This window comes from Anomalospiza imberbis, chromosome 1 (genome assembly GCF_031753505.1).
Source record: "Anomalospiza imberbis isolate Cuckoo-Finch-1a 21T00152 chromosome 1, ASM3175350v1, whole genome shotgun sequence".
Lineage (NCBI taxonomy): Eukaryota > Metazoa > Chordata > Aves > Passeriformes > Viduidae > Anomalospiza > Anomalospiza imberbis.
The window spans coordinates 89,405,779-89,431,216 of record NC_089681.1 but is presented as its reverse complement, the minus strand read 5'-3'; the positions used below and the strand labels follow the sequence as shown (position 1 = coordinate 89,431,216).

The 25,438-nt window shown below is 41.5% G+C and overlaps 1 protein-coding gene across 32 annotated transcripts in view; it reads right to left on the bottom strand.

The window, feature by feature from the left end:
• ATXN1 (ataxin 1) overlaps positions 1 to 25,438 on the bottom strand; it is a 312,015-nt gene that overhangs the window by 163,282 nt on the left and 123,295 nt on the right. The window contains exon 1 of one of the 32 annotated variants that reach the window (XM_068194684.1): positions 20,686 to 20,883. The exons of the other annotated variants lie outside the window; for them this stretch is intronic. The gene's annotated coding sequence lies outside the window, so the exon portion shown is untranslated. Of the gene's footprint in view, positions 1 to 20,685; positions 20,884 to 25,438 lie in introns of those variants that run through there. 32 annotated transcript variants of the gene reach the window in all.

Below are 25,438 nucleotides of genomic sequence, written 5' to 3'. Positions count from 1 at the left end.
ACTTGCAGAAGTGGACAAAGCCCTCTAAATCTGTGACACACATCCAGAGAAGGCTGCAAGTTCAAAGTGAAATGAGGACCGTCTGTCCATGACTCGTGCCACCTAGAAACCATTCTTCATTTAAGAAAAAGTGTTAAAGGGATTATCTTACAGAGCGTCACCCTGCCAAATCAAGTAGGTCCTGCCTCTCATTTTTTTCCTGAACTCAAATACAAGGTGGCCAAAGATCAAAATCAGCATAAAATCCTCCTGTTCTCACTTTACATACTTACATTTTTAATGCTCTGTTTAAAGAGTCAAATAAAACTGTGTGATGGACAGATTCCCAGGTATCCTCTAGGCTTTTCTGCATGACCTATGGGCAAATACTATGTGACACTTCCTGAAAGGCTGAAATAGCTCTGAATGACACTTGAGCTTCTATAGTACAACTACAGCATGAGTGTTTGGCTCTTAATGCACACTGTCACTTAACCCAAAATTTCCCCCTGCCCCTGCCTCTACAACAAAAATAAGAGTATTCCCCCATCTCAGAGGGCTGATGGAAGTAACACAACACCTATGCTGATTTAGTGGACAATCTGGAAACAAGGAGAAACTTATAGAAAGTTACAGATCTCTTAACTCAGGCTGAAACTTCACATACCCAGAAAAAGACCCTGCAAACCAAAATAAGGAGTGAGTCATCAGCCTGTCCCTCTGAAACCATTTTGCTGGCTAGTCATTTCACTAGTACAACTCTCTTCTCCAGGCTGCTCCCAGCAAGCGTGGGGGACACTGAATGGATTCACTGTATTCACACAACAGCTTTACAGCTGCTGAAAAAAGGCCTATTGTAGGCCTGCATTTCACTATCTCAAGTAGCATACATAAAGTTGCTGTACAGCTTCCATTACCCATCTGATCCTTACAGAAACAGGAGCAATAAATCAGGGTTTGTCAAAAGAAAATTGATTTAACTGTGATGGAGGAAATAGTCTGGTTTTCAAAAAAAAAAAACCAGAAGTAACAATTCATATATCAGAAACTAAAACACTAAAACTTCAGCATGACAAAAATACTTTAAACTCATTCTGCCCTCCTTGTTTTTTGTTACAACATAGTATGTGAGCCAAATTCAAATTTCACCATCAGAAAGGAGCATCAGGCCTGCCATGCATATGTATTCTTCCTGCAGTCATGAGGTGCACATGGCTTGCACCTCCATGCATTTATAATATTTTCTCAGTAACCGAAATAGTATCAAAACCAACAGTGAACTCTTAAAAACATAATTGGTGGGTCACATTTTACAAAGACTCATTCAATAGCCAGATAATCCTGGACTTTGCAAAACATGTGAGTAGATCTGACAGCCCCTTCGTAGTGTCTGTGGAGTCAGGGAAAAACGACAATCCTGAATTAGGCACCTTCTTCCCAGCATTCGACTACTCCACTCTCCCCCTTCTGGAGAAATGAATGTAGCTTCAAACAAATTAAAGGAATATTTTGTCAGCTCCTTCACTCTTCAAAGTGCAATAAATGAGGCGGTGCTTGGCTTCTCTAGCTCCCAGCAGAGGCAGGTCTGAAGTACAAATCCTCCTTCCTCCTCCCATACACACAGCATTAACCCTGCCAGCTGCAAAGACACCGAATTCAGCCAGGGCTATCCAACAGCCTGTCCCAGCATGCACTACTAGTTACCCCCAAGAATTAAATGATGGTTCATCAGCACACATCTCCTCAAAACACAGCACTCCTCAAAACACAGCATTTCTCTCAAAAGCAATGAGATTGGACAAAAGTTACAGGATCAATTTATCTGGCTTCAGAGCCACAAGAACACAACAGGTGCTGTCTCAAAGGCAGAAATATTTTGCTTTTCAGTGAGAACTGAGACAGGCACTACCCCTTGCTTTGCCAGCTTGGGACTTTGAGAAAATACCAAGAGAGTAGCAACCTGATAAAATACCAGCAGTAGGATGCCTCTTTTCCCCTAGTCTTCCTTCATTTCACAGTGGGGCCTCTCTCAAAAGGCTGATGGAGCTGAATGGACTGAGATGATTTTCCATTCTAGGTAAACGGCACATTCGCTATGTTAGCATGACTTGACTGTGATCAAAACGGATGAAAAACCACAGCAATGGAAACAAAGACTCAAGTAAAGACATAAATTAAACCTCAAGACAAGCTACAGAGAAAGACTCCTCTTTATTTCTGGATTTGGGCAGGCTTGCCTACCTCCAAGACTGGGGAGCAGACAGGACTGCCAGCCTCCCTTGCCATCCCCAGGGCAAGCGGTTCTGGGGTGGGCCTGGGCAAAAGTATTACCATTGCATGTGACAGGACAGAGCTGAGGCCAGTTGAGAACAGTGAATAGCTAAAATATGATCTCATTTTGGAATGAGCTAGGAGGGATGAAGAATTGACAGTACCAGGCTCTCTGCACACCTCTCGCCATGGGGACAGGAACTCTTTCCCCAAATCTCACAGGAATAGACCTACTACTCTCCCTTGCCTCTGCTGAGGGTCTGGCAGGCTCAGGCACATGTTCCTACATGCTATTTACTCTTTTTCTTGCCTTCTGCTAATAAGCACACACACCCCATGAATTCCCCTCTTTTCTTAACAGCTGAAGTGACTTTATTGCATGATTTTTGGACTAGAACTACCAGCCTACGCTCACTGCCCCCATGCTTTGATGCCACCTGTTTATCATTACAAGGTGACACAGAGCCATGCTCTCTCCCACTTACCCTGAGGCATGTCATGTCTTTCCAAGTCATAAAGCCCCAGTCTCATCAGTTGCTGACCTCAGGCTCTCCCCGGCACCCTAAGTGCCTCCTTTATCCCAGCATGAAGGTCTGAGAGAGACAGACTGCATCACAAGTCAGTGGCTTCATCCCTTGGCAGCAACCCTGACATTTGACTGCCTGTGCTCAGAGGCACAGCCCTCCTTGGCTCACAACCTCTGAAAACAAGGAATGCCAGTGGTTGCAGAGCTGAATACCCTCCACCCGCTCTGGCCAAGCTGCTCTGAACAGTAACATACATCCCTCTGTAAAAGTTCAGCCTGTGGCCCACAGAAAGCAGCAGGCAGGCATGCCTCTGCTAAAGAGCACGTACAGTTTAGAAAGAGATGTTAAGAAAATGAAATATGGTGTGATATTCAATGTGCAGATACATTCTGGGTCCTTCAAAGGAAGGGCTCTAGAAAAACAATAGAAATTCCATGTTGTTTGGAACAGATGGGCCTCGTATTTTTTTTTCTATTGCCTTCTGCTTTACTTACTCATCTCACCTACCTTCTAGCTATATGAGGTTGTTTTTTGCGATCTAGTTGCTTGCTGCTATATAGAAAGATCTGAACAATCAACATTCCTTATACAATCATGTATCTCCAGTGACAGAGTACAGGAGACATTCAGGACATTTCAGAAGAAACCTGTGATGGCCTTTGTTGCAGGAAACTTTGGAGGCCTTACCATAAGCTGTTTTTAGAATAGAAATTTGACTAAGCCACAAGCAGCTCAGCATCACTGTGGTTTGGTCTTACTTTTTGAGAGTAGGACTATGCCAGCAGCTAAAATCTTCCAGGCAGAAGAAGAAATGTCACCTGCCTGAATTCAGTGAGTTGGTTGGCTACAAAGATTGGTTGGTTTTTTTGTAGTCAAACCTACTCTTTTAATCAAGAAGAGATGGGAAACTGAGAAAGACAAAGCTTTTCTGTAAGTCTACTTTCAAACTTGTCTTTTGTAAAAAAACCCTGAAGCGCTGTACTCCTACTTCTGTCACCTCTACTTCTTCCTTTCCTTCAGCACAAGCCATAACATGAGCATTTCAGCAAATACCAGGTCTGGTTTTTTGCTCCCTGTGTTGCCAACTGTCAGATCCAGAAAGCAGGACTGTCACATCTGCCAGACCAGCTCCCACACCTACTGTCTCAGATAACATCATGTATTTTCCAAGTCATGCTAGCAATAATATGACATTACACATCCCCTTCCCTGCCTCAGGACACACACCAAAAAGAGGCCGTACACCTTTAAATAAAGGATGCCCAGCCAGTGTCTTCAGATGGCCGAGAGCCTCAGCTGAGTGCAGTGTCTGTCTGAGCACTCTCTGTGACTGAAGGTTACAAGCACTGTCCCCACATGAGCACATGCTCACATCAGCAGGTCAAGTACCAGCCACTAGACACAAGTCATTACTGGTTAAGCATCTAATGTGCACTTGGCATTGTATAAGCTCCTTAAAGAAGATATGATCCTTTCAGTAGAAGATTTCTTCTTTCTAACTTCTCAAAACAGCCTTCCTTCTCAGAAGCCTACTCACATCAACCTTCCCCTTTCAGTAATAATTACAAAGAAAAGGGAAGAAAGAACAAAAAGAAAGAAAAATTATTAAACCTGTTTCACTAACTGGCACAACTATACACAATCAGATCACTGAAATATGCCTTTCTTTCCATGCCTTCATCCCACTACATCCCTATAGGGCAAAGCTACCTTCTGTTTTTGTTAGATCAGGCATGCAGCTTTTGAAGCAAGTCTCCAGGAAATCCATCCTGCCTGGGCTTTCAGTTGTACTGTGGGGTGGTCTTGCAGCCCATGAACAAATCCCTCTTGGCAGGAATTAACTAGAAGCATCATGTTCCCCAGAGTGAGCAGCCAGCAGCAGCAGACAGCTCAGAAGTAAAAGCAACCCCAAAACATGCCCGGTGCAAACCTCAGCATCCCAGCACAGTTCTCACAGATACTCTCTCCAGTCGGTCCACAATACTTTTTAATGTAGGCATAATCATAAAAATCAAATATTCTGCTGTCACTCATCTTATGCCACCAAAAAAAAGATGTTATTATTATATTCTATTCTAATATTGCAACAGTGTAATACTGACAAGCAGCAAGAGCATCTTGAAGTGAACAATGTAAAGAATAGATCAAAGTAGTTTCGGCTACAATAACTAACCTAATTTATGTAGTTTTACAATGAGCTCTTCTACTTTTTAAATTATCTTCTCTTTGTCCTACACCAAAATAGTAAGAAAACAGTTACAGAAGGGAAAAAGTAAAACAAACTGGATAAAAAGACCAAGAAAAGTACTACCTTTAAGCCCCATGAAAGATAATACTACTACCATTAAATCCCTGAAATATTAGGCATAATAATATGAAACATTAGGCATAAAAATAAAAATTTAGGCATCAGTTCTAAAAATTGCCAGCAGAAAATTTTAGGCAGTCGTGCTTTTTTAATATATTGTCCTCTGAGCTTATGTCAAATGTCCTCTGTTTTCTGTCCTCACTTTTGTTCTCTTTGAAAATGTCATTAAATAGACCCTCAAAATCTTAACACTTATCATAACTAATTAAATTAATAAGACAGTCATCACATCTTTTTTCAGAGCATGAAAGGCCAAGAATTCTATGACATGACGTCTAGCTTTACTTTTTGCCACCCATTAAAGAGTATCTGCTGAGTCTATGGAGGTTTTCAGGCCAGTGGCTAAAAACCACCTGTACACAATCCCCCATACTCGTTTCTTTTCCTCATAAGCTGTTTGTCCCAAGCAGTAGCAAGAGCATAACCCTGTTAGAGTTTCACGGGAAGCTGCTAAAAAATGCCTTGTGATAGAAACTTCCTTGTGTTCCAGGCGCAGGAAACCAACCAAACCTCACCGATTCATCTGTTAACTTTTGTTAAACTGTTCTGGACCCACAGCAGATTTGTGAGCAAGAGTGACATTGACCACCATGCTGAGAGCCTGGCGGAGGCCAAGTGACATGCTCTCCTAGTACTCAAATCCTTCTTGAAAGCCTCTCTCTTCCTTCTCACACCTTCCACGCAGGAGACAACTCTAAGGTCACTGCAAGCAGGACGCCCAAGCACAGAGGAAGTGTTTGTAAAATCCACAGTCTCAACTTCACCACCACTGTCCATTTTCATGAATTAAAAAGGCTAAGTCAGTATGGGAAGCTGGACCCTGTCACAACTCTTACCATGCTGTTTGTCCTTTCCCTCCAAAGTAATGCAAATCTGTGTTAAGTTTCCTGCAAAGGTAATTGTTTTTATGCATTAAACCAGCCAGGGACATGGTTTCTAACATGGTTAATTTTTAACAGCACAGCTTTGGGCCTAACTCCTTGTCCTGCATTTTCAAGAGCTGTCTGAGAAAGTTTGGGACCTTTAATGCGTGATCTCTGTGTTTAAACTGCATTCCCTGATAACTCTATGCATGGGACAGAACAAGTGGGTTGGACTCTAGCCTCCCAGCTCAACTGCACTGACCAGCATCATGTTCCATCTGTCACATAGCCCTGGTCACATCACCTTGTCCATCTGAACCAGGCTCCACTTGACTCATAAAGAATATGTGAAATGAGTGAAGGTACTGTTAGTTTAGAGTAAGCTGAACACTTAAAATCTGACATTTACCAATACAGCATGAGTAAAGTAAAAGGATGTTAAAAGACCAAGCAGTCCCATACACAGTGGAGTCCATGAAGGCTGGTTCCTGTAGCTTTGCCTCCACATGATCCCATGCACAGTGAGATGCACGCTCTGAGCAAAGCTAATTCTGAGCAATGGCTCATCCCATTGCACTCTCACATTTCTGGTAACACAAGTGAGCCTTTTCTCCAGAAAGGTCACCCACTTCTGTCGTTGTTCTATATCCAAATCCTTGTTCCACAAAACTGCTCAGAGCTCAGTCTTCCTGTTAAATTTAGCTGGAGCTGGCCAGTGGACTCCAACCTTACTGCAGAGACTCAGGAAGATAGGAAGATAGTGTACTCTACAAGGAAAACAAACTAAAATAGTCACCTTGGCCTGAGAAAAATGATGCTGAGCTGGTAAGAAAGCTAAACCAATGGATCTGATGTTAAAACTCGAAACTGCAGTGCCAGTTCTGTAACATTCATCAGTGACAAAATAAAGCATCATCTTGCCCAGGGAGGTTTATTTTACTTAGGCTGGTTTGAAACACAGCTTTACTTGTACTTACTGTGAACTGCATTCTGTTTATGAATAATATTAGGTCTATCTTCTGGGAAATTAAATTGTAATCTGTCCTCTGTTCCATTTCTTTAACACATTCCGTTTGCTACTGTAACTTATTTGTGATTTACCAAATTCCAATTACAGAAAGTAGGACACCATTTTGTTCCTATGCAAGACAGGAAAAGTACAGATAACAGATTTAAATCTGCTTCAAATGACAGAGGACAAGTAGATGTCTGGGGTTTTTGAGGAGAGGTGAGATAATGAAAGGGTTTTTCCCCTGGAGGATCAAAACAAACTATTTTTCCTTTACATTATTCATAATATAAGACAGATACCATTAGAAACAAAGTTAAGTTTATGGAATATTCACAATGTTGCATATAGCTACATATGTCTTATTCATTTTGGTGAACAGAATTCGTAACCAGAAAAATTATTTACAGCCTAATTTATTTTGGATATTGTACCTCTTTACATACATATACATGTACTAATGTGGGCTGCAGTGCAGTCTAATCTCTCCAGCATTTATTCATACCTAGGACAAAACTGCTTTCAACCTGCATATATTTGTCACAACAAAGACAGCACTCAACAGTTTCATTTTCTGGCACCACCGTGTGTCAATTTTAACATTATTCTGTCTTTTCCAACAATTCCTTGACTTTACACAGAGGGTTTCTCCTTGGTGTCTAGAGCTAGTAACTGTAGATAGCTATACCACCACATAACTTTCCTGTCACCACTGTCCTGGAGAAAATGAAAGTAACCCTTCAGCCAGTCTCTGCAGGATGAGCGATATTTGCAAGGAAACCAGCTGTGCGACTTTCTTTCAAATAGGCTGAAACAGACAACAACCTGCTTTCAGTAGCTGGTATATTACTAAAAAAAGGACAATGATCATTACATAATTGCTTTAAAACAAGTTTAAAAAGCTACAAACACACCTCCTTATACTAGTCCCCTGACTCTTATGCTAACATACATGTGCCTCAACATATAGGTATATATTTGAAATGCCGTCTGCACTAGATTAATCAATTCAAGGCTCAAAAAAAAATTAAAGAGATTTTGAAAGTCAGCAAGGACGATTATGCTCCTTTAGGTTTATGATAATCATATGACAGGACATAAAACCTCAGGTTAGAATCCCCCCCAGAGTGGGAAACAACCCTTCATTTCATGCAAGTGAGTAGCATCAAGCTCAGAAATTTGCTCTGTAGTATTTTCAGAAAGACATCTAAACTCTACAGAAATATTTCATCCACCTGTGAATGCACTACTTTCCTAGGCCATTTCACAGTTATTACTGGGATCTTCTCTTTACTATTAAAAACAAACCGTTCTTCATTGTGAAAGAGCGAACTGTTCCCCCTGCTCCCCCAAGTTCCAGTGAGCATGATTGTCACCAAGCACTGACACATTTGTATTAGAGAAAAAATGTTTCATTAAAGAAAAAAATCCTTCACTCTAACTTCAGTATATTTTCAGGAGTGCTTTCCACATATGTTAAAAAGTTACTTAAATTAGCATCTGCTATTTAAAATTTGTGCCTTTGAAAAATATCAGCAGCTGATCAGCACACAAAACCATGACATTCTCTTTTTTTGCATCTTTTTGGAGCACTGAAGACTGGTATGCATAAAACAAATAGAAATGGAATCCCTCCACATCCCATTGACATTATGAGCCACTCAATAGAAGTGGGAAAAGACTTATGATTTGGGGGTTTTCCTACATCATAAGATTTTGCAGCAAACTCTCCAGAATAAGCCAAGGAGGCTCTTTCAGGTCCCAAAACATTTATGTGCTTAACTTTAGGGGCTCCGGAAGTGAGCAGAACTACTCAGATTTACAAGTTAAACACCCAGCCAGCCAGAACTGTAATCCAAGCCAGTCAGCAGTACCACTGTTAACTGTCTGGAGGAGCTGAATTTGTTCCCTCTGTCCCACAGCTTTCACTTTCTTTTTATTTCCAGAAGCAAGATGAAAGATAAAAGGGCCTTCTGCTATTTGTACTAATCACCTGTTAGTCACAGGAGTCTGAAAGGCAAACTGACACATCCACTCATTTTTACTGTTTCCAGTATTAACAGCATTATTTCTCCAGGACTGTGAAGCAGCTGCCAATGATTACTAGAATTTGGCATGTAGAAGCTCATGTATATGAAAAAAACACGATCAAACAATATGCAGCTCATTAAAGAAAGTTCATAACTCTGTTCCCTGCCCTAATACTTTGTTTTTATCTCCTGGAAATATTTACCACACCACCTGATTAGGCTGAGCTGCTTATGTATTTTGAAAATACAAATTATGCCATCAGTCATTCATGGCATGACAGTAAACGTGCAATTATGCAACTCAGCAAGCTCCCGCAGTGCACCAAGGCAGGCACAACCCAGCCCTGAGTGCCAGCACAGCACAACCAGACTACCCTACCTTTATTGATCTTAAACAAAAACTTGGGCAATAAAACAGCCCACACTCTGAAGAACAAAGCTGGGACTGGCTCTAACACATTCACCAGAGTGATCAGAGCCATGTCTTTCGAGTCTGCATCTGCAGGCAAGGTGAGAGGGAAGCACTTGCAGAGGAAGGAGTGACTGCACACTTTCCTAGATGTGTAACAAATCTACTTTAATATTCATTTCCCAGAGTTGGACTTTTGTGATAAGAAGTTAATGGACCTCAATCCTATGTCAAAACCCACTGTCATTCTTTCTTCTCTCTCTCCTCCAATTTTCTTTTATGGTCCTCTATGTTAGGATTCAGTCCTTCACATACATGCAGAACAGTACATCCAGGGTGTCACCCTTGGCTTGCAGGAGTAGGATCCAACTCTTTTGGACTGACAGCTCAACAGAATTTGCCATATGACCACCAGGACTGACAGGTAGCTTAAGAACCTTGGAAAATCTACCCTTCAGCTTTTACTTTGGTCTTCCTTTCTACCTCTCCTATCACACTTAAAGCCCCTCTCTACACAAAACTGGCAATAATATTTACAGTGAGCTAGAAGGCAGAAAAGTAAGAAATTATACTGCATGTATAAAATTCGTGCTGCTGTATTTATTTCCAGTTCCATGTCTCTATCATAGCACAATTAAAACTCCCCAGTGCTAAACAGCTGGTTTCCTCTCTGTTGATGTGATACACTATCTTGACTCACATGATACTGGATTCACCCAAGGCTAATACTCATTCAGAAAGCTAGCACAAATGCCATGTCCCATTTAAAATCCAAATGAGGTTTTAAAAGATCAGCCCACTTCTACATAAACCTCACTCCTTCAGAGCTGAGATCATCATCTGAGCAAGACTTTCCACCCTCAGAAGTCCCAGCCAGTGGTCAGTTTGACTGGCATGATACAGGTAGCTGCAGAGGACTGATCTCTGCATCTCCTCATGATGTAGAAAGGAAGAAGCGATTGGTCCCGCACAGATCTGCACGGCACCAGAGAGCTATTTATACAGCTCTAGCGGGCTGAAACTCTGCACAGAAACTGCAGCCATCTCTTCAGCTTTCAAATCGAAGAGGGGTGGATGTCTCTAATTCTGATTCCCATGGTGTTCCCTGCAAAAATGACAATCATTTTAATTTTGCGTGGGGTAGAGCTGCTGGCATGTTTCGCACGTCTTTCCCTACACCAGCTTCGAGATTCTTACACCTCAAGGATTATCAGCTTTGTCACTGGGTATTAGATTCCACATCTGCGATTTGTAATATGGCCACCCTAATTAAATTGAGGGTAACACTTCCCCACTAAGTTCAGTAGGCATTGCAGCTTTCTTTTTTTTTTTTTTTTCTTTAGCATATGACAATAATAAAACAATTTAAAAAAAGGTAATTTAGAGTCATACTATACCCAACTGTCATTTGTAAGACTTTACTGTATCATTAGTCAGAGCTTCTGGTGACAATATAACCCACAAGGCTGAAACTTGAGTGGTTTATACATGTCATCAAAGCCTTAAAAGATAAAAATGCCACCTTAGAAAGTGGGAGTATTTAATTTTTTATAATACTTTTGTACTAGCATAAAGTATTCACTTAATTTAAATCAGTGACTTCTTTTCTTAAGGTATTTGTATCTGTTTGATCTTTTACAAATATCTAATTCTTTTTTTCAGATCTAATAGTGCTGAGTACTTTGAAGACAATTTGCCAGGGTTTATTAATTAGAATTCCTACAAACATTTGGAGGTTGGGTTTGGCGAGGGGTTTTGGGTTGGGGGCGGGGGGAGTTGGTATCGTGTGTTTTGTTGTTTGTTTTGCTGGGGTTTTCTTCCTCCCCTCCAAACCAGGAGGTTTGCATTGCAAATGCAAAATTCCAATCACCTCCCCCAGATACCAAATTCTTTTCATGAAGTGGCAGATTAGTTATGTTACTTGGTAACAGCTGTATGGTGTAGTGGCTGCTACTAGGTCTGTACAAACACATGTCCACAGACTAGAAAATAAAACCAGACAAATTCTCAGCTAATGTAGAAAGGCTAAATTCCAATGAAAATTAGCTGTGAAGGAATGCTGTGACTCAAACTCATCACAGCCATAGCTGTGGACATTACAACAAGTTACACAGAACTGATTATTACATACCAGAACTTGATTACTGACTTTCCTAGTACTGAAAATGCTCATAAAAATGGAATGTTATAAGAACATTAAAACATTTTTTAAAAGTAATTGAAATTAAATATGGACAAATCAGTTAATTTTATCACAATTTTCCATTAGCTCATGTTGCTCGACTGCAGTTTCAATGTATTTATGGACACAGACATATGCACACACACATACACACACACAATTTGGGGAAGTGGAGGAAAAGGAAAAAAATCGGTTTTATGAACAATCAAAGAAGTAGAAATTAAAGAACAGACTCAGCAGACCAATGAAGCACATGATTGATTTCCATTATCTTCAGTAGAGCTTGACTACAGTTAAAGTGCTTTGATGAATGAGGGTCCCCAAAACACAGTGCTCCTCAACCCAATTATCTGACCATGGCTTTATGTGAAACAAAACACTTGAAAGCAATTAAAGGTATGGAAATGCTCAGGTTTAGCAAATGAAAGCCTTGTAGGAATTCTATTAGTTAGGAAAAAACCCATAGTGGCTTCCTAAATTTTCATCACCTCTAGCAGCTTTTGAATAATGCAATGGTCTTTCTGGCAGCTCCATAAAACCGTATGTAATCTGCACAAGAAGTTCTACAATGTCTCAGCACTTCCTCGGGACTTGGAGCAGTAGGGTAGCCTTGCAACACAAGCAGAGATTAATCATTTTCTAATGCACAGTAATAAATAATGTATCCCCAATAGCACATAAATTAAAGCTGTAATTTCATTCCAGTTCTGTGATGACATCAGAAGCCCAAGATGGAATTTCAGCCTCGTTATGACCAGTCAGGATACACATTATTCCTAAAATTATGATCTGAGAGTTTATAATGAACTGAGGAGTTCTGAAGGCATTACCAAAAAAAGAAGGATATGTAATTACAAGAAGAAAATAAAATTATCAAGTCAGATATTGTTTGCAGAACTTGCTAAAGTAAGCAGTAAATCTCATCCCTCAAAAGCCCACTCAGCGTATTTATAGCAAGGCAAGCAAAGATCACTACTACTATCAAAAAACTGAAAGTTGTTCTAGTACCACAGGGCAATGCCTCCACCACAGCAAGCAGTAAGAAACTACATGCTGAAGTTCAGGTTTTATATTACAGAGTCCTTAAAATGCTGGATATATGTCCTCCTACAACCATACACAGCATTTCCCTCACAAGTCAAACAGGTATTGTACAGGTGCACAACAGGCATAAAATATCAGGATAAAGTCACAGTATATCTCAAATCCACATTCCTATCTGACAAGGAAGCTACTGAGCAAAACAAAATACTCATGATGAGAAGCTGTATCCTTCTGATGAAAATGTGTGTGTGTATATATATATATATATATATATATATATATATATATATATATATATATATGTACACATACACACAGATAATACAGTGTTAAGGGTCTCAAAAATTTTCATGAATAACATGGCTCTAATATTTCTCCTGCAGATAATTTCAAGAAATCTTACGAAAACTCAAAAGACATTTTACAAGTCTAACAACAAGCATTTTAATGCAAATAAGGTTTGAAGTATGAAGACCAAGAGCCAAAATAACCATCTATATAGAGTTAACTGTTATATTCACCCTGACTTTTGCTACCAATTGCCATGATTTTTAGCAAATCCCACAAGATTTCAAGGATGTCTGGAGCCAGCTTTCTTTCAGAGACAAGAAGAAAATAACTTTCTGACCGTCTTACACAAACAAGGCATGAAATTTCACAGGATCATTCACGGCCTGGAGTGGTTCCACATTCTGAACTTCTTTGCATGGTATTATTCACAGATTTATCTTATCCCCCCTCCCTCCCACCACATTCTTGATAATGTGAGACTCATAAATCATGCTCACTGTCTCTTGCTCTCTCTCCCCACCCCACTTCACTTAGGTTTGTAGCTTATAGAGCTGTTAAAAAAAAAAAAAAGGAGGAGAAATGTGAAGATTATGAAAAAAGTCAAATGAATTGGTGCAGAAAGTTGATTTTGAAAAGCTGAAAATGTTTAAGTTTAGAGTAACAGTTTTTGAATATCTTATACTTCCCCACAAGTCACTATATTATTTGTTCCCTCCAACTTTTCCTCTTCCCACTTCCCATTTCTATAATGGTAAAGTGTTCAAAACTGAATACCTGAACTTATATTTTCTATACTCATATTTGAGCACCTTAACTGCAATGTTCTCATATTCAAGGGGCCACTCACCCAGAGAAGCCTACTAATTTTTCTGTTCTCTTTTAATCTCTCTGATAACCAGCAAAATTTTAAATCTGCATATAAATATTTACGTGCCTACATCTGCATTTAAGGACACATTTTCCACAGACCTATTTTCTCCCTTTTTGCCTTCCCTGACTATTCACACAAACCGAAAAAAGTACCAAAAATCATGAGGAAAGGACAAGGAAACCAAGACAGTTGTCTAAAGCTCCTTGCCTCCATGCTTTCTCCACAAGAAGCGTATCATCACCTCTAAATAGCAACCTGAAACCTACTCAAGAGACTTACGTAAGTCATGAGTCAAGAACTAAAGCAGTAAGTGTCAAAACATTCAAAGACACAGTACCCTCTGCTCCTAGTAGTAAAGGAGTAACTGCTGAGAATATGCAAAGATGATCATTGCACTGGAGAAAAACAGCAGTAAAAACTTGTCAGAGATCGACAGAATCACAGAATGGTTTGGGTTGGAAGGGACATTTAAAGAGCTATTCCAAACCCTCCCTTGCCACGTGCCGAGACATCTTCCCTGGATTATGTTGCTGAAAGCCGACCACTCAAAAATCAACCACTCAAACTGAGCTACAGGCTTCAGCAACAGTACTACGCTGCTAGAAACCCTCTGACCTAGTGTGATCTTGGAGGCCTATTATGTCTCAAAGAACAATGTCAGCTCTCACAAAAGTGTAAACATAATGCCCAATGCATGCCTCCACCTGCCTTTTACTGAAGACTCAGAGAGAGAGACAGTTTTCTATGGAATCTCTTAGACAGTAGGTTAGTTGCTCATGAAGTATTGCTCACAGGGAATGGCAATCCAACACAGGGACTAAAAGGTGACCCTGTAAATAAATGTCAGCTGCAAAATCAAATACCTCTCCTGAACAAACACTGGTATATTGACAGTGTAAACAAAATACAGAGAAGAGAAACAATTCCCCAATGAAAAAGAAAGAAGGAAAAAAACCTAGAGAGAATGTGGGAGGGAAGGGCACATGGCAAACTTAGGTCACTGTAACTCCAACCGATGCAGGCTCTTCCCATTCTCATCACCATACCCCATCTGTGCCTAAGTATAAATGGAAGGGTTACACATCATGTTCTCTTTCTTCATGCAAATATCATTTTCACTTACATGTATTCTGAGGACTATGTAACTTATCAATTCAGAAATTAATCTAAAATTATGCTTCTGTAATAGATACCACATTAATTTACAGTCTTAATTCACTAGTCATACAAACACATACAACAACTGTTGCTCAGAATGCTTTTCTCCTATCTAGGAATTATCTTACACTTGCACTCTAAAGGCATTTGTAAAAAAAACCTGTAAAATCTGAGCACTAGCCTATTAATTGGTCTTCTTTCCCTCATTGTTAGATCAACACACAACACAAGACACGTGGCCAAGGATTCAGAAGCAGTGAAAATTTCAGTGCTTGCAACCCAGCGAGAGAAGCAGGACTGCAAAACTGTGTAGGTACAAGAAGAAAGAAGAAGTACAATTGAAAGAGTCTCTATTTCTGACACAGCACATCTCAGAAGAAACACCGGCACCTGTCACAATTAACTGTGCGGTGAGGACTTCCCTACTGACACAGTACCCAGAGATGAGGCTTTTTCATCACACAGAATTTCAATTTGCCTCCTGGAAAAAGGAAGGAGAAGGACTGAAGGGTTTTTTCACAATGTTTTAAAATTATTTAACTCCCCTAACTGAAGAAGACTCATTACCATTAACTTACTGCATTGTTGCAATACAGGCATTAAGAATTCAAAAGCAGAAGCTCTTGCTGCTTATCCAAATATTGGTGCTGATTTGTTCCTGACAAAATATAGGACAAAAGAACATACTGCTAATGCATACCGTGTTAATTATTCTGCGGTGCCATATAGTAACCCTGATGGAAGTTCAAAGGAGTTGTGACAGATCCGGATGGAAACAGTAGTATATATAGTTTAAATTTGCATTCAGTCATTTGCAGCTATAACATGGGAGAATTGAGTTGCGAGGCTGCACTGCTGCCTAAATGATCTCACATTATACTACCAGATTAAATACTCCTGTGAGATAAAACACTGTAGAAGGCTGAAGTTCAGAAAATCTGTTTCAACCCTGTTTTGTAAACCCCAGTACAGCTCCAACTCTCTGTTATTGATACCAATTCAATGGACCACATTTACATTGCAAATCCACGCCAGGCTTAAAAAGTCAACCAGTTACTGCACAACACTGAGAGCAATGGAGGGCCTGCAGACACTTACAGACAACACATTGCCAAAAAAAGCTTTAATTTAGAGGAAAAAGTACTGGCCTCTGGAGTTGTAAGAACCACCCAGAGATAGGAACTGGGAGTACACAAATAAGCAGAAGCAATTCTATGAGCCTACACAAAGCGATTTCCAAAACTCATCCTCCCACATCTTTACCAAAAAGCAGCCAGGTGAGCTGAGCAGCAGCAGCAAGTTGCTGTCTGTGACCCCTATAGCGCCCTGAAACTGGGCAAAACTCTGCTCCCTGCTCAGCCCAGCTACCCAGGACATCCATGCCCGGCCTACAGCCCATGGGACACAATGTTAACCCCCAAAATGCCCAACCCAGCTTGTCACCCACTCAAGCACAGACCCTCTGGCATCCTTTGCCCCTGGAAAAACACAGCAGATGCTGCCTCACCCCAGGGCACATTTGGCTCCCACAAGCTCACAGCAAGTTGTGGGTTGCAGTACAAGAGGGTTTTGATGCTGAACCTCTCTGAACATAGCAGATCCCACAGCAAACTCCACCTGTCAAGGAAAACCCAGGTTCAAACCACTGCAGCCCACACTTGCCGAGCTGACACAATGCACCCCTGAAGACAGACACAACTAAATTATCAGTGGTACATATAAGCCTTCTCAGTAAAAACAGATCTGTATGAATTTACAACATACAGCCTTATGTTTAGATGCTGAAGTTTTGTTACCTCCCCCACACTCCCTGAAATAAATATATTTTTAAAAATTTCTGTTGACTTTTTTCAATCATTAATCACATTATACTAATAAATATTCTGACAGTGACATTGTTTAAACAACTTCTTCTCCACCCAAAATCCAGTGGCAAAATCCACATGTAAGCTGACCATCGCATAACCCTGCTTTTGAATGCTAATTGAAATCCACTTCCCCAGCCAGCACAGTAAAGAGCTACTCTTTGAGAGGGGGAGTGCAGAAAAGAAGTAAGAGAGGGGCCTTTGAGAGGAAATAAAAATAGGATCCCTTGATCCCACCAAGACATGGCCCAGACATTCTCCCTGTGGGGGAAGACAATGTTTCTTACAGCAGTAAGAGTTTTTAAAACATTTTCATCTCTTTTTTTCCCCCTGTGCAACTCTGCTTCCTGAAGAATGCTTTATATAAAAGACATGACATTTGGCAACCCAGCTCTGCTGCTTTGAGAAATTCTTTGGCAAGCACCCTACGTGCTGACTGCATTAAGCACATCAGTTTATTTATTTATTTATCTAGGCAGAAGTCAGAAGGAGCAAGCCATACAATTCATGCACAGCACAGTATCACTTCATCCAAAAAAAAATGGGAGACTAGTTCGGGAAGGAGGAGCTGGAGTTTCTCCTTTTGAGAAACCTCATCATGAGAGCAAAAATGGTTCTCCAGCCTCCAAGTGTTGTTGCCGTTCTGAAGCATACACAGTGATTCTCAGATCTCAAGGCATTTAGGGAACATCAATTAATTAATTAATTAAGACTGGATTCCACATCAAAGGCAGGTATCATTACACATCTATTTTGCACATGGGTAAAACGAGCCGCAAAGTGATCCTAAGCCTGTCCCGAGGCAGGAAGCACTGCCTTGTTCCTGCTGAAGGAAAGCTGCCCTGCAGTATTGAGCAGGAGAGCTCAGCACACTGCAGACCCACACTTCCCCCTCACATCACAAGGAAAAACAGAAAATAGAGGTATTTCTACACGCCACCATCCTCCCAAGGGTGTAGCCTGTGTCTGTGAGGCACAAGAACCCCTGCCCATAAGCAACGATTTCCTTTGCTCCACATGGTGTGCCCATGACGTACCTCAGCACCATTAGCAGCAGGTCAGGGACAGCACCGTGTATATATAACCATGGTCACAGGCTTGGAAAAGCAAAATCTCTGAGGGTCAAGGACTCCACTGAGCAATGCCTATCTCCTGTCAGATGCCACGGGCCCTACATTCGTTGTTTGGAATTATGGACTGTATTAGCTTAGGCTTATAAGAGAACAAGATGCTCCTCAGAAACAATGGAATATTTTTGCTTGTGATCACCATTAGCCCCATTTATTTACACCATGGAGCAATATAGCTTGGTAACACACTGCCAGCAACAGCAAATTCACAAAATCATGAAGTTTTCAAGCTAAACAGGAAGGAGATATGGGAACTGGAGAGGACATGACACACCTGCCCAGAGACAGAAGCTGGCCATTCCACAAGCTTGGAAAGGTAAAGCTCCTGCACTTACCACATATCCCCTGGTATTTTCAAACAAAACTGCTAGCAGCAAAGGCCCATGTCTATCAAAGGCATTGTTTAGCACACACACTAGAAGAAATGTTGAAATATGGTCTGGTGCCTTCCGCAGGAAGGAGCTACTAAGTCTCTAACCCTGCAGATTGGGTACCAAAAGGACTTTTCTCCATCTCAGAGGGCTGAAATGGGACTAGAAAATCTGCTTGATCAGGTGGTGCTGCTTCAAAGGCTATGTCCACGGGCACAGATAAATCACTTAGCCTCTGCAATAGTTTTAAGCAGCTTGGTCTAAAACAAGTATTAGCTGTTTAACACTGAAAAGTGTTTTCTACACACAAGTCTAAAAGAGACAGATGAGTGTTCTCATCTGTTGCGCGCACCCTGATGTAAAAAAGAAGTCTAACTATGTTCCTAGAAAAGAAAATCTGGCACAGCAATCTAAACCTGCCTGGTGTTTGCTAGAAGAATACGAGGACAATGTTTTTCTTTTAAATAAAAAGTCTCACATTACCGTCCCTTCCTGTTCTAAAACTTCTTCCAAGAATTTCTCTCCTTCATTTCTAGGCCAATTTTTATGATATCCAAGTAGTTATCACAACAGCACTATAAAAGCACAACTCTTGAAGGTTTATTCAGGGCAAACAGACCTCAACCAGACTGCCAGTTTTGGCAGAAGTTTGGCATGACCAAGGACTCAGTACAGTAAGATACAGAACTCAGCATCAGTTAAACTGTACAGCAACCTCTGCCAATCATCTGTCCTCAGTGAAACATGCTCCAGGCTCTCCTTTGAAAAAGATTTAGGGATCTCAGCACTGAAAAGGTCCAAATGCACACAAATCTGTCCACAAAGAAATCACTTGCAAATTTCCCCTCAACTGAAGCAAGGAAATATCAAGCCTTCAGTAGCACACCTCATTCATTCTCTTTAGCCTGGAAACAATGCACTACACTTTAAGTGGGGATTTCAAGCTTGGTGAAGCGAGTTACCAATGCCCACACAGGATACACATCTTGGTCTTCAAGCTGGCTCTGAAAGTATAAGCCAAAAGTAAGCGAGGGAAACCTCAGCACAAGTGGTTTCAAGCTATGATCGCATTAGCTCAACACACAGGCCTGAAAGTGCACACAACATTTGAAGTCAAGGGGTTTTGGATCTGTGTGCATATACTACATGTCAAAACAAAGATGCACACATTGTCCCAATGCAAAATTTCACACCAAAAGATTAATAAACACAGATGTGTTTAAACAGAGGAAACAAAAATATTCTCCACCAAACATATCTGTGACAGCAGCTTAGAGGAACTATCATATTTCAGCACAGACTGGCAATCTCACTAGCCTGAGGTGCACAGTACAGAGATGCCATGAAAGACAAAACTACACAGCCTAAAACTGATGTACAAATATTTTACTTGAGGGGAAGGAAAAGGTTATGACAGAGAGAAAAGACTTGGAGGTACAGGGTAGGAAAAGGACACAACACACAGGAGAGGGACAAGACTGGGTTGTTTTTAGCTTAACACTTGCCAAGTGAAAAAGCAAACATGAGTCATAGTAAAGGTAACTCAAAGTGTGATGTGACTGCGATGGAGAGCTGAGCAGACCACACTGCATGAGTCAGTAGCACAGATAAAGGGTGATAAGAAGCAGCAGATGGGACATGTCTTTACTAAAACAACCCTGCAGGACACAGGCCTTCTTTGCTCTAATGAAACAGTCATGCCAAGCTGCCACACGCTGCCTCGTACGCTTGCGATCCTGTGAATCAAAGAACGCCACGCATGGTTAGAAAAGCAGCAGGCAAACAGCTGCCGACAGCCCCACATGCAAAAAAAAAAGCACAGAAAGCAAAGCAACAGCACCGCCCCAACACTCACACACCCTGACGAGCGCCTGGGACACCACCCTCCAAACCACTCAGGCGGCGGGGTGGGGAGGAAGAGAGAAGGGGAAGGAAGCTGTCGCTGGGATCATGGCATTCAACCTGGCCGTCAGCCAGCTTTGCCGTTCCTGCTAGCCAGACTTGGCTTTCCTGGTGGGTGCCGAGGGCAGGCGGCTGCAGGATCCCTCGGCCTCGTTCTGCCTCCCCTGCAGGCACCTGCAGAGCCCGGAGGCAGCTGCAGCTGGTCAGCTCTTACGTGTCTCAGCAAGCCGAAAGGGCAGCTGGGGCTACTTGCAGAGCTACAACTCCAGTGGACCTGCAGCTCAGGTGGCTTTGCAAAACTCAGCTTTAAAGCTCCATCATTTTTTTCAGGGCTGTTTTGCTGCAAGAGCAGAACATTTTAGCCCCATGTTCTTGGGTAGCAGAAGCCATACACTCATATGCAAGGCCACGTTACCTGCAAAATGCAAATGCTGCCCTGGCCACAAAAACAACCTGCAGTGGTGGTTCCTCACTCTCAGGATCCCTCCACTTCTGAACCTGGTCAGGAAAGATGAAGGTCCTCTGTCACAAGCTCAAATGAGGATAGAGACATAAGGCAAAGCTCAAATCACCTTTCATCTCACTTCTTGGATGAGGTAAAATTATACTCTGCCTGTAAGGGGCAAGATGGAAAGTAAAATACTCTATATTTAGACACAAGATCCCGCTTCATCAGGTTCATCTAATTTCTAAGAAACAAACTTTGGCAAAGGTCTGCAGCTGAAGAGGATGAAACATGACTTGTTTAATTTTCTTTTAGTGCAGCTCATAGCATGACTACCATACATCTAAGGAAATCTGCTTTAGCCACATAGACACACCAGCTGTTTTATTTGGGATAGTCCCTATATTTTAGCAATATATATAGAAAGAGAGATAAAGTTTGCTTTCCTCCAATCTGTCCTGCCAAAATAAGCATGTTACGCCCAAGCATTTCAATGGAGCTAGAAGGTGTGTCTATTCCCCCTGCTCCAAACATCCTAATTTATAGATTTCAAAATTTGACAGGTATGCTGAGGAAGAGCAGTTGCTGAGCCTAACACACTCTGCACAGCAACAGATCTGTTGTAACAGATTACAGGCAGAGAGAGAGACGGGAAAGTGTTGTACTTTCCTTCTTTACACAAGTCCTTGCTTTCAAATGCAGCTTTTTTGGAGATGACGATAGCAAGGGTTTGTCTAAAATAAAGCTGGACTGAGAGCCAAGGCTCATTGCAGCCCCACAGACAGCAGAGCTTGGCTCTGCACTTGGTCATACACTTTTCTAACCCAAGTGTGTATATTCCAAGAAGTAGGTAGAGGAACTGCTCCCCTACAGTGATCAGGAACATTAGTGAAGGGGGAGGGTGGTCAGCCTGTGTGAAAAACAGTAAAGTTAGTTTTGATTTCCTGACAGTTTAAATCTTATCTTAGAGGCTTCATTAGCTGATATTTTCTGGCCTGCGTGCAGTGGAGCTCCTTTTGTTACTCACTCACAGAAGGTCCCCATCAGCTACCTGCAGTTAAGTGTCTGTGCTCCTGGAATCCACCCTGCCCTGCCCACCATTCGCAGGCTGTAGCAGCCAGTGAATCAGTCTGCAACCACAAATTGCTCTGTGGCCTTCCCCTAGTAAGTCTACAAACAAACATACTCCTGATTATAGCATCCACTAGCAAGCTGTTTAAAAAAATAAAAAAAAAAAACAACCCCAAAACCAAAACAACAACCAAGCAAACACAAAGAACCCCAAAAGATAAAATGCACAGGATTCATGGAAGCTGATGCACAATTTTTCCCCCAGTCTGATCTTTCCATTACCCCTTGAAGGTGTTTGGCCATGCAGAAACACCCTCATGTTCATTTTACTGCTGGGTTTCACACTTACTGATTTTCTTTGAACTCATGATGCAAGTGCCCCTATTTCTTCTGCAGATGATTCCTGAAATCACTGTGCAATTTGCATGTGGACATACAGTGTCAACTGACCTGAACACAATTAGTGACAAACTGTGATCAGAACTCAGATGCAGACCCAGTGCGGACTTCCTTGACCTCAGCCTGGAGACAGTGTTGCACTTACATAAATCCCAGCACAGGGCTCTCAGGCCACCAGAGCAGGCCACCAGTGCTAAATAGTGACAAATGGATGACAAAACATGACTGATAGTTCTGCAAAAAGGTTTCTCATCTCCCAGCCACAGCCCCTGTCAATACATACACTTCTGAGCATCACCTTTCAAAAGGACCCATCAGCTGCACTCATCCCTCTAAGCTGAGCTCCAAGAAACAGTTAGGCAAGGGTGACACCCTGCATCAGAGGCAGCTGAGGATGGGCATCAAACTAGGAGAGAAGAAGGGAAAGGTACATATGAGGGAGCACAAAGCTTATGATGCTAAGAGTTAACCAGCACACTACATGCCAGGAGCAGCAACTTCTTCCCATGCATGGATTCTGATCAGGAGCAATGCTGGGAAGAGTGCACAGCCAAAGTTATGGCCAAGGGAGATGGAAGAGGGGCAATCACCCAATACTCCACCCATGCCCATCTCTGAAGATTTATCTCAGAGATGATCATTGATTCCTTCCTCAGTTTCCAAGAACTAGCTTTTCTATACACACTAGAGAAAGAAAATTAGTTTTTCTGGTATCTTTCCTTCCAGCTCGTGTTTGCAAAGCTCTCCAAGAAGAAAACTGCCAGACTCCACAAGTGATCAGTGTTATCACACTTGATCCATATGTGCCTTGAGCTTGCTGCCACCCATGGGACCAACAGCCACCACTGCCTTTTGCTGGAAGAGATTAGGTAGCATATCAGAAAACAAAATTACTAACTTTATTCCTAAAATCTCTCAACAGTCTTCAGTCTCAGTTCCTCATTTACAGCTGGATGAATTCGAAAGACAGAGTCACTTTTGCAAGATCCAAGAATGTGACTGGGAACACAACAGCAAAGACTCAAGCTCTGCTCCTCTCCTAAGTCTGCTAGACAACCCTCTTCTCCCCCTCTGGGCACAGTGCAGATCGGTCACTACCTTCTGCATACAGGCTAATATACATAAGTGATTTCTTTTTCATGCATTTATGTATGTAAATTAAGACTTATTCTAAACCAGGTTATGACAGTGTATATTACATTCAAATGTGGTATCTATTGAAACTGTTCAAATTCAGGGTTGTTATTTGTGCAACATCACAAAGAAAATCAAACCTCAAAACTGCTATCAGTTAATGACTACACTTCTTAAACCAGGCCTGGCAGACAGCCTGCAGCAGCAGTCTTCTAGCAGGCTGGAGAGGGTATCTGTCATGTCGTGCATTTAGCAAGCTGAATTATGCAGCTGATTCAAACAAAAGAAAGAAACTGGAAATTGTAGATGTAAGGAAATAGGAGTTAAGAAATTATTTTAACAGCAGTTATATGCAAGAGTTCAACATCTATGATTCCCAAAACTCTTATCTAAGATACTGTGACCAAAAAAACCAAATTTGACTTAATTACTGGAATTAACAGTTCCTTTTTAAAATTACTTAATTTTAATGCAAAACAAGTTGAATTTTTTTTCTCTTCTTCCCTCCTATTTTTCACCTCCTATTTTGAGGAAGCATTTAGTTGCATGACAGAAATGTTTCAGAATCTCCTTTTTGGGCATTTGTGCTGAACACTTATTTTAATGTGAATATATCCTGATATAAGTTGCATGAAAAAATCGAATCTAGTCAACAGTGAACAGAAAGCACACCACTGATTTAAAAAAAGATAGAAAAATTAGAGGCCCACAGAAATCTATGTTGGAGCAGATTAGTGGTAACACTAATGCAGATGTGGTAGAACATCTGTAGAAATACAATGTAGTACAAGTTTAAAAAAAGATATATGAAATTATTTCAAGTACTGAAAGCATACTCTTCTTTAAGGACTTTAACTAAAAAGAGTAAATGCAAAGCAAGATTTAGAAGCTGGTGATTCTGTAAAGTTCTCCTGATTGCTGATTTTAGTCACAATTGAAATCAGTTTAAATCCCCTGAAGAACCTCCACAGGAAGAGCAGTGCTGATTTCTTTCTTATGAGATGGACACTCAAGATCATGAAGAACGTTAGTTTTCTGATGCAAAGCAGATACACCGAGACAGAGACAAGTGCACACTGCTATTCCATATTTAAAAAGGCAAGAGACCAAAATATATACACATATGTGCACGTGTGAATACGTGTCCTCATTTTGTTATCACACTCGATCAGGACACAGACTAGCATAACAGCAGACTAGGAAGAGGAAGCTCTTGCAAAGAGGTAATGAGCAGCAATTCCTGGGTGCTCAGGGCAACTCTTCCAGGAGCAGGAGCACCAGGAATGGCTCAGCAGCAGATCTCTTGCCGTAGGCACGGCCAAGGACATGAACACACGGTGATGTCTGACTGCCTGGGGTTAGTGTGGATACTGCCAGGATTACTATAAACCTTGCTAAATCCATGCTGGGCACATGGTGACTGCACCATCCTCTGCCAGTGCTCCTAGGCCCAGGATGAGGGTGACAGAACATCCCTCAGGACTGTCAAGCCAGAGGCTGCACTGAGCAGGACACAAGGAGCCTGGCTGCTCTCACATGGATGCAAACTGGCCCTCCCAACTCGGGAAACTCTTCTAAGGGTGTCCTGTAGCAACCCCATCGCTCAGCTTGTTCTAATGCATCATAGTACCACATGAGACCTCCTCTTCCCTGTCATGCATAGTGTCAAGAACAGAGGAAACTGTGTTTCAGAAAGAAAAGTTCATTTTTGTTCTATAGCAGAAATGGATTTGAAAGACTTCAGGGGACCTGCAGGAACTTTCAAAGTCATAGAAGGGATCCTCCAGTGAATAAAAAGGAGAGGAAAGTATCCATAGGGACACCACAAGGCATTTCTCAAGGCACTTAATGTAACAAGACAATGGAGAGTAACTCGTGTATAGATAGCAATAAGGTAATTGAAGCTTAGATCTTCTCAGCCTGCTCCCTACTCCACATAAAAGAAGCACCTAAGTGCACAGACATCAAGACTGGAAACACAACATCTTGCTCCAGTTTAGCTCTCATGCCTAAAGTACTGCTGGCTTTACTATGGCCATGCTATGTACAATCAATAACAGGTACTGATAGTGTTTGCACAATATTTCAATAAGCAAAGTCAACTAACATCACTTCCTCT